This window comes from Sebastes umbrosus, chromosome 16, assembly GCF_015220745.1.
Source record: "Sebastes umbrosus isolate fSebUmb1 chromosome 16, fSebUmb1.pri, whole genome shotgun sequence".
NCBI classification, from domain to species: Eukaryota; Metazoa; Chordata; class Actinopteri; order Perciformes; family Sebastidae; genus Sebastes; species Sebastes umbrosus.
The window spans coordinates 4,494,767-4,503,342 of NC_051284.1; positions in this window are offsets into that span (position 1 = coordinate 4,494,767).

Here is an 8,576-nt window from a genome sequence, read left to right on the forward strand (position 1 = left end):
TATTATAAGATAGAAAACAGCTTTCTTGCTCTAAATAACAGAGAATGAGTTGGGTTGTGGTTCATTGTGTATATTGCAACTTACCAAATACTCCTTTATAAGGCATTCAGGCTTTTTCATTGAGGTAGAAGCAAAGTGCTTTGAGGACACATTCCCCACTGTCTTTCAATACTTGGATTCATGGGAGACAAATAACTCTTCACAATCTACATGCAACAACACAGACTATATATGTTCACATTACATTGATTCCACAACATGAGCCTCTCCATCAAACTTATAGCCAGTTCTAAGTTACAGCTATTGTTTTGCATTAGTACGTTTTGTAAGTTTCCGAAGAAATTGATTCACTGTGTTTTTAACATATATAGAAACCATTCACAAGTAACTCCTGTATTTAAAGAAGTAAAAGACAGGCCGACCTACAACCAATCCATCGGTACCAACTATGTCATAGTAGCTTGTCGGGGAGGAGGTTAAATAACGCTCCAAAGTTAGGCTACATTTTGGAGAGGAAAAACTGACATGGTCCTTTTCAAAGGGGTCCCTTGACCTCTGACCTCCAGATGTGTGAATGAAAATGGGTTCTATGGGTACCCACGAGTCTCCCCTTTACAGACATGCCCACTTTATGATCATCACATGCAGTTTGGGGCAAAAAACATACAATTTTTTAATGCAGTCTCCTATTCTAAAATTGTGTATTTGAAGATTTCTGCATACTGGGGACCCTAAACAGTCCTGAATTACATAAATTGTGTATCACTGTAAAGCTGAGACTCTTGTGGATCCAATGAGCCCAATTGTATTCATGTCTGATGATGTTAGTCCCCATTGTATTGAGACCACTTCTTTTAAATTTGACCTTACTGTATAAAATGACCTGTGGTGACCTCTAGGATAATCACTGCCTCATGAAACTTTACAGCCACAAATTAGAGACCTAGAGCATTCAGATACACACATGCTTGTTATTTTAGTAAATCAATATATTCATTCATTTTTATTTCTGATTTATGACTAGAACAACTTGACAGTGCTGAGCTGCATTCCCAGCTTTCAGACACCTCTTCTCTCTGTGACATCTACTGTTGACCCTTTATGGAATGGGAAGGGATAATGAATTTGTCTGGTAGTTAAATTAAGATTTAATTAAACCTCGAAATGATGCAAAGGCAAAAAGAGGATGCATACTGTTGGCATATGCATGGTTTTTATGTTTATATGCAAAGTACTTGGATTAATAGTTTTAAATGATTGTATAATTCTCACATACGGCTCTGTGCCTGCGGTTAGGAAAGCATCCTTTGAAAAGTGTCTTCAGCATTTTGTCACTTTTATGTAAAGCACAATATTGTTCTTCCCTAAAGCAACATGGCCAACTCCACAGCAGAGATGTTTTAAAGAACGCCTTCCAGTCCCTCTCACTGATAAACACAACACAAGTGACAGACATCCCCCAACTACAGTGTCAATGTTTTACACCTCTGATGTTGACTTCAAAGTCTGCAGCAGGGAGGACGTGGGTTTAGGTTCAAGATAATGATAACTACACAGGCATCTGTTTGGACTGAAAACAAGGCATTGTGGGAACACAAGCAGGGGTTGGGCCAGAGGCATTTGCTTTACTACCTGCCGGGAGATAAGATGAAAACAAGTGTTGAGAGTCGGTCAACAGAGTTAGAAACAAGAGATGTGCTAATAAACTAGAAAAACAAAGGGATTAGAAACCAGCTTTGTGGTTGCGTGTGTGTTCTGAGATACTGTAGATGAATTACTGAGGTGTACTGTGACTGAAATATGTTTAGAGACGGCGTGTGAAATACCTTGTTCTCAGAGCCCTTGACAACAAAATATAACTTTTTGAGGGGGTCTCAAAAAAATAAAGGTGCTTATTTTCTGTTTATAGACAGTTTAGTTTATTTGCATTTTGAATGTTGAAAGGCGAGGTGAAGCACAGAAAATGTGACCGACAGTGACAGTTATTTCTGTTCTCTGGAAGTACATTGAGAGAGCTGCATAAAACCTGAGCCAAATTCCATGTATGTAAACTCGGAAAAAAAAGTTTGGAAATTTGTGTTTGGTGGATTATTTCTCTGTTGTTACAATACTAAGTGGCATTGTATTTTACATCGTTGGAAAGCCTGTTTATTTACCTTCACAATGATGTCCGACTTGTAAGGATCATGCATTTGTGGGATGAGCAGCACAGCTGATTATGTAGGTAGCGCCCAAGAAAAATTTGACAAAATGCTCTGCCAATGGTAAACAGTGTATTCTCCTGTTGGTGTTGACTCTTGTTTTGAGTTGTTTGGTGGATTGGATGATTGAATTCTCTATCAGTAACAAGGAACAAACAAGACATATTGGCTATTTTACACTTTATTCATTTAAAACACCGTCAGGAGCCTCAGTAGCAGTGGAAGATCCATACGCAGCCACAACAGCCTGGCACCTCCTCCTCATGCTGGTCACCAATCTGGTTACACGTTGCTGTGGGATGGCGTTCCATTCCTCAACCAGGATTCACTGCAGGTCAGCCAGCGTGGTTGTGTTGGTCACTCTAACACGTACAGCACGCCCAAGCCGATCCCAAGTGTTCAATTGGGTTGAACGCAGATGTTCTCCACCGACAAGCGAGACCCAGGGCATGATGGGAAACGCCTGGCTGTCGCCTGATCAAAGAGCTGATTGGCTCTTAGTTTTGACAGCAAACACCAGGTGTTGTAGTAAAGTCACAACTTTCTGTGTAATTGTAATATTTAACACTAGATTGTAGGATATTAGTCTCATGTTGTGCAATTGAGGTTTCATCTGTTAACAAACATAACATAACCATTGTGTGGTTGATAATAATAATAATAATAATGGAGGTTATTTATAAGCACTTATCACAACGAGGGCTCATCACAGAGTGCTTTACAAGGCAGACGTAAAATAGACGTTTCAGCTGCTGCTGTCAGCTCTTACTTTCTACATAGAGTTTGCCTTTCATAATGGCCATTTAATTTCATTATAAATGTAATTTATATTTATTTTAGAACGAGAAAGGTTAAAAAACGTGTGGTAATTTGTAAATAATAGTAATAATCCACAATTAAAACCTACTATATTCGTTCATGGAGCTCTCCAAGTCACTGCACGTTCTACAACACTGTCCGGCACATATTTCAGAATAAAAGCCTGGTGTTGACAAATGAAGGAATTCTGTCCACAGAAAAAACGCTTGTGGGCTTTTATTTTGAAATGAAAGGAGGTGGTGTTGATTTAAAAATAAGTCTTTACTTTTTTTCATCTCCGTAACATATTTTATGTTATATTATGTCTGTTGTTGCTGTGAACCGCGCGCAGCGCGCGTAAAAAATAGGCGAGACCTCGAATCTCTAGAAGAGACACAGCTGAGATGCTGAGCAGGCAGTGTGGCTGCTCGAACCTGTTAACGATGTCGAAATAAAAACAACAGGTAATGCAGCCGCCACGCGCTCCTGGCGTTCCTGGTGTGGATGAGGCTTATTGCCTCACTGCTGCTCCCGCTGAGGTCAAAGTCCAGGTGAAAGCCTATAGGTACTTTGTGGTGGTAACGACCGGGACTTCCTGTCCCTTGAGACACAGAGGAGCAGGTTGTGGTGGATTTCAGGAGAAGCAGATTCTCAGTTCCACTGATGTTGTTTGACGCAGCCCTTTTATCAGCTTCCATCGCCATTGAAGTGTCACTATGAATATTGGGGGGGGGATAAGCTCCAGTATATTTCACATTGATTTATTGGAACAGGGTTCCCTCTGAAACGGCCGTCTACAAAAACGCCGACGCCGTCTTCACAGGACCTGAAATCTTCGTCAGGGAATTCTCTGGTGACTGAGCAAACAAGAGGGAGGAGGAAGACAGAGAGAAGTGATTAAAGAGAGAGAGAGAGAGAAAGAGAGGCAAACAGGACTCCCAGTTTCCCCAGCGAGATCAAGTTCTTTTGAACTTCGGCTCTGGAGAAACAAAGAAAGCAGAGAGGGAAAAGTAAGAGAAGGCAGGGAGGGAAGAGATGATTACACACAGACACACTCAGGCATGTGTGTGTTTTATGGCTGCTGGAGAGGCAGTAAATAGTGGCCTGTTGTGCTGTGTGGAGAGAGAGCATAGAGCGCATGAGACCAGATGTCTGACTTACACACACACACACACACACACACACACACAGATCTACCACAGGTTTCATCAAACAGATGTAAAGCACTCAATCTATTTATCTGTAGCTTTTCTCTTCCTGATCGTGTCAGTTGTGTGTGTGTGTGTGTGTGCGTGTGTGTGTGTGTGTGTGAGCTGCCAATAACTGCCGCTCATCCTGAACACAGCTCCCTCTCATTCAAGCGCAGATCAGGGTGTGAACTTTACCATTAATGTGGCCCGAGACATGTTTACTCCTGAGCCACTTCCCAGAACTTATCTAATGTATTATCAGCCTTGCCAAGCCCCTCCAGCCTGAGGCTGAATTCAAGCCAATGAAGGCAGGGCATGAAACCAGAGCTTTGAACAAAACTGCGTCTGTGTCTTTGGCTCCGACGCAAAAGGCTTGACAGATGTCAGGATTTCTGTAAGCAAATATTTTAAAGGTATTTAGTTAGAGCAGTTGAAGGGTCTTAATAGAGGTGCGGAGGCTGAGGGAGAGAGTTTGCACGGCTCAAGCGGAGAAGTCAGTTTTTCTCGGGCACCTCTACAGTAGCCTACTAATGGTACACAGTGCGATAACGGCGTGCAGCTGACGAACACCGGGTGATAGCTGTCGGAGGACCTGTAAAAACTCATTCAAGGCCAGATTGAGTCCAGGATTAAATGGAATTTGAGACTGCCAAATGTGAGGTGTTTCTCAACGTGAACAGAGGGAGCTATCTGCAGTCTTTGTTGAAGGCGCATAAGAAGCTCAGGATTAATTGTGCATTAATAGTATAAAGGCCAAACCAAGGTCAGTTTACAGATGTTTTCAGTTTTAGTAGCAACATCTCGGCTTTGGGAATGTCCTTTCATAACTTTCACTGGACCAGCTTTCTTTACAAACTAGGGACCGATAGCCGACCCTCGTTAACCGATCATTAACCGACAAGATTAGTGCGTTGCTCTGGTTGTAGTGCCTAACAAGCTGCCCAGCTGCAACGATAAGTCGATGCACAAACAGGTTAAATCCATCATTTATCACCAGCTGCAGTGTATGAGCACAACAGACAACTGAGTCCCCAGTTCACCCATCCAGGAGAGTTACTGTAGCAGCAACGATGCTGCATGTATTGTAAGTAAGTCTCCACCACATCATTTAGTTTAGCTGAGAGGCTGTCAGCTGTGTGTCTGCCTGGCGTAATGTTAGCAAGTGTCCGACAGACCGTGTGTGCGACGATGGTGAGTATGAAGTTATCAGTAGCGTTATAGCTGTGAACGTAGCAGTGCAGTGTGTGTACAGTTTATTTGTTGGTGAATAAATACTAAAACTCCCCAAGACCCAAACCAAGCTCTTGTGTCTTCCTTGCCAGCCACCTGCTGATTAATGTGAAGTGGGCTAACCCGGTTAGGCCCGACGCAACAACTCCAGCTCAAGCTCTCTTAAAGTGGGCTGTTAAGGTGGACCAGCTATTCTCCTTTAAGCGACGAGTCACTTCTCTGAGTTTTGATCAGTTTTTTATTTCATTTTTATATTTCTTTCAACCGTTTAACTGTTAGTGTCAATCAGTTAAAATTGTTATTGTTGGTTAACGGTTAATTATTAACATCACTAATAGTTTGTTTCTTACAATAGAAGTCATGAAGTGATTATTTCTAATAAATTCTACGCCCTTGCTTTGACAGCTGTTTGGCCCTATCTTACTCCCGATATTGGCTTGCCGATTTTGTGTTAAAGGACGATTCAATAATAATAATAATAATATGAAGAATACATCAGATTTATAACTGATAGCTTAGCTGTGGAAGGCAAGTCTGAATGTCTGATGAGGTTCAGTAATGAGTTCCACACAGAGGGGTGACGACTGGAAACGCCCCGTCACCCTGCAGGTTCAGCACTTGGTCCTAGAGACTTGCAGGAGGTTGGCGTCAGCAGACAAGAGGCAGGAACGAGAGGGTGGGGTCAGGGATGACTCCAAGGTTGTGGTTGCAGTTGAGTTTCAGGAAGAATGTTGTAATGTCCATAAAGCAAGTTGTGAGGGCAGCAGTGGAAGGACGGAGAAAATGAGCCGATTTCTCACTTGATTTATTACCTCAGGAAACATTGTAAACATGAGTTTATGGTCCAATCACTAGTTTCAAGTCTTCTTCAATGCAGAAAATATATGATCCACAAGGCAACCATGTGGTGAACATTCATTTATTACAAATAACTACTAATATTGTGCCTGTCTGTGCTTGTATTGGTTGATGTTCCAGCATTTCCTGACAAACTTAAGCACCTGTAAATTTTGGATGAAAATACTATTATTAATTTGATCAGCTGCGTCAGGCCCATTCAAACCAACCGTCCCCACAGAGGCTGCTGCTGGAGTTTCATTTTGTGCATGCACATACGAACACATACGAAAGCATGTTCACACACAGTTTATAAACACCGTTGCCCATTGGCGTTTATCAAACATTATAAATAGTTATATGTCCTTTTCACTTTTGTCCAGCACAAAGTCTCAGAACACTGTCCTGGAGGACACAGTCGTGTCTAGAAGGGGAACCCGCAAATCACGAAATCTGATCTGAGATCTTCAAAAACTTGCAAAATCTCTTCGAGACTCACTGCCCAACGACCTATCCTAACCTTAATCATTCAAGGTCAATGCCTAACCTTAACTATTAGAGATCAATGCTAAACCTTAACTATTAGAGGTCAATGCCTAACGTTAACTATTCAAGGTCAATGCCCAACGTTAACTATTAGAGGTCAATGCCTAACCTTAACTATTAGACGTCAATGCCTAACCTTAACTTTTCGAAATCAATGACTAACCTTGACTATTAGAGGTCAATGCCTAACCTTAAGTATTCGTAGTCAATGCCTAACCTTAACCTAGTGGTTTTGTTGCCTAAACCTAACTGCAGACGTTACTGTAGTTTTGTTGGGTGGCGTACCAATGACACTCGAAAAGCCATAAATGCATACACGTGAAATATCCGTGTAATGTCTCGCTATTTAGGCTATATGCCTTCCTGTGAGACCGGGTTGGAAATATACTTAAAAGTCATTAAAAAACAAACTTTCAACAATATTTCTGAAGCCAGTTATCATGTTGTGTACTAAGAATAGAAATGAAAACACCAAAATGGCTTTCAATTTTGACGTGTTAAATATATCCAAAGCATGTGACTTCATCACTGATTCATGACTGATGTAGCCTGGAGGGTCATCTTAGTGTATGACAAATGTCTGAGCGTGACACCTGCCATCTGGCTTTCTGCATGACAGCTTTTGGAATGTAGATCAAGACCCTAATGGCCAGGCGTGGTGGCGCAATAATTAATTTATAAGTGACTCAGCCTGAATGGGGGTTAAGAGAGGGCAACATGGCCAAATACATGTAGACCACATTTGATCCACATGACGTGTGCAGGGAGGAAGTGCTACGTGGTACAAAATGTGTGTAGGATCAAGGATATCATCTGCCTGATGGGGAGGTCTGTGCCTCAGGGAGCTTCTAGTGTATCAGTTCAAAGAGGGATGGATGTCGGTCTGCTGAGAGGATGTGTTCATATATGAGAACCCCTTTCACTCAAGAGCCCGGACATAGGTTTAAATGCAGAGGAATTATTTTGTTTTGGCAACTTGAGGGTATGGAGCAGAGGTTTGGGTGGAGCGGAATAAGCTGTAAACACGATATTGTTGTAGTCCAAGTAGGAAGTTAGCATTGCCCCGGTTCCCTTGATAAAAAAACAATGGGATTTTTCCATTTTGGATTATTGCAGAAAATAAACCCTGTGGCAAACACAAGTTTATGATAATGACACATTTTGTTCTGCAAAATAATCTTCACAAATGAATTCCATGAACTCTTATGATTTGTGCAGTGTAAATGCAATCACCAGAAGTAAAAAGCTAACGTTAGGCTATAAATAAACTACACTACCGTCGGCGTGATGACGTTTAGTCGTCTCATTTAGCCACTTGTTAGCAACCACCTTTTTAAAGACACATAAAGGCTTCAAAATTCAGAAGTGGGGTATTTACTGACGTATTTTATATCGTAGAACAAAACTTTAAAATCTCTTCAGCTTGTGTTAACCACAGACCTTATTTCAGACATTTAACTAAAAACTAGGGCAGTCAATTGATTGAAATATTTAATCACATCACATTTAATCACATTTTTTATCAGTTCAAAATGTACCTTAAAGGGAGATTTGTCAAGTATTTAATACTCTTATCAACATGGGAGTGGGCAAATATGCTGCTTTCTGCAAATGTATGTATATATTTATTATTGGAAATCAATTAACAACACAAAACAATGACAGATATTGTCCAGAAACCCTCACAGGTACTGCATTTAGAATAAAAACTATGCTCAAATCATAACATGGCAAATTCAAAATCTGTCAGTGTGCTGACTTGACTATGACTTGC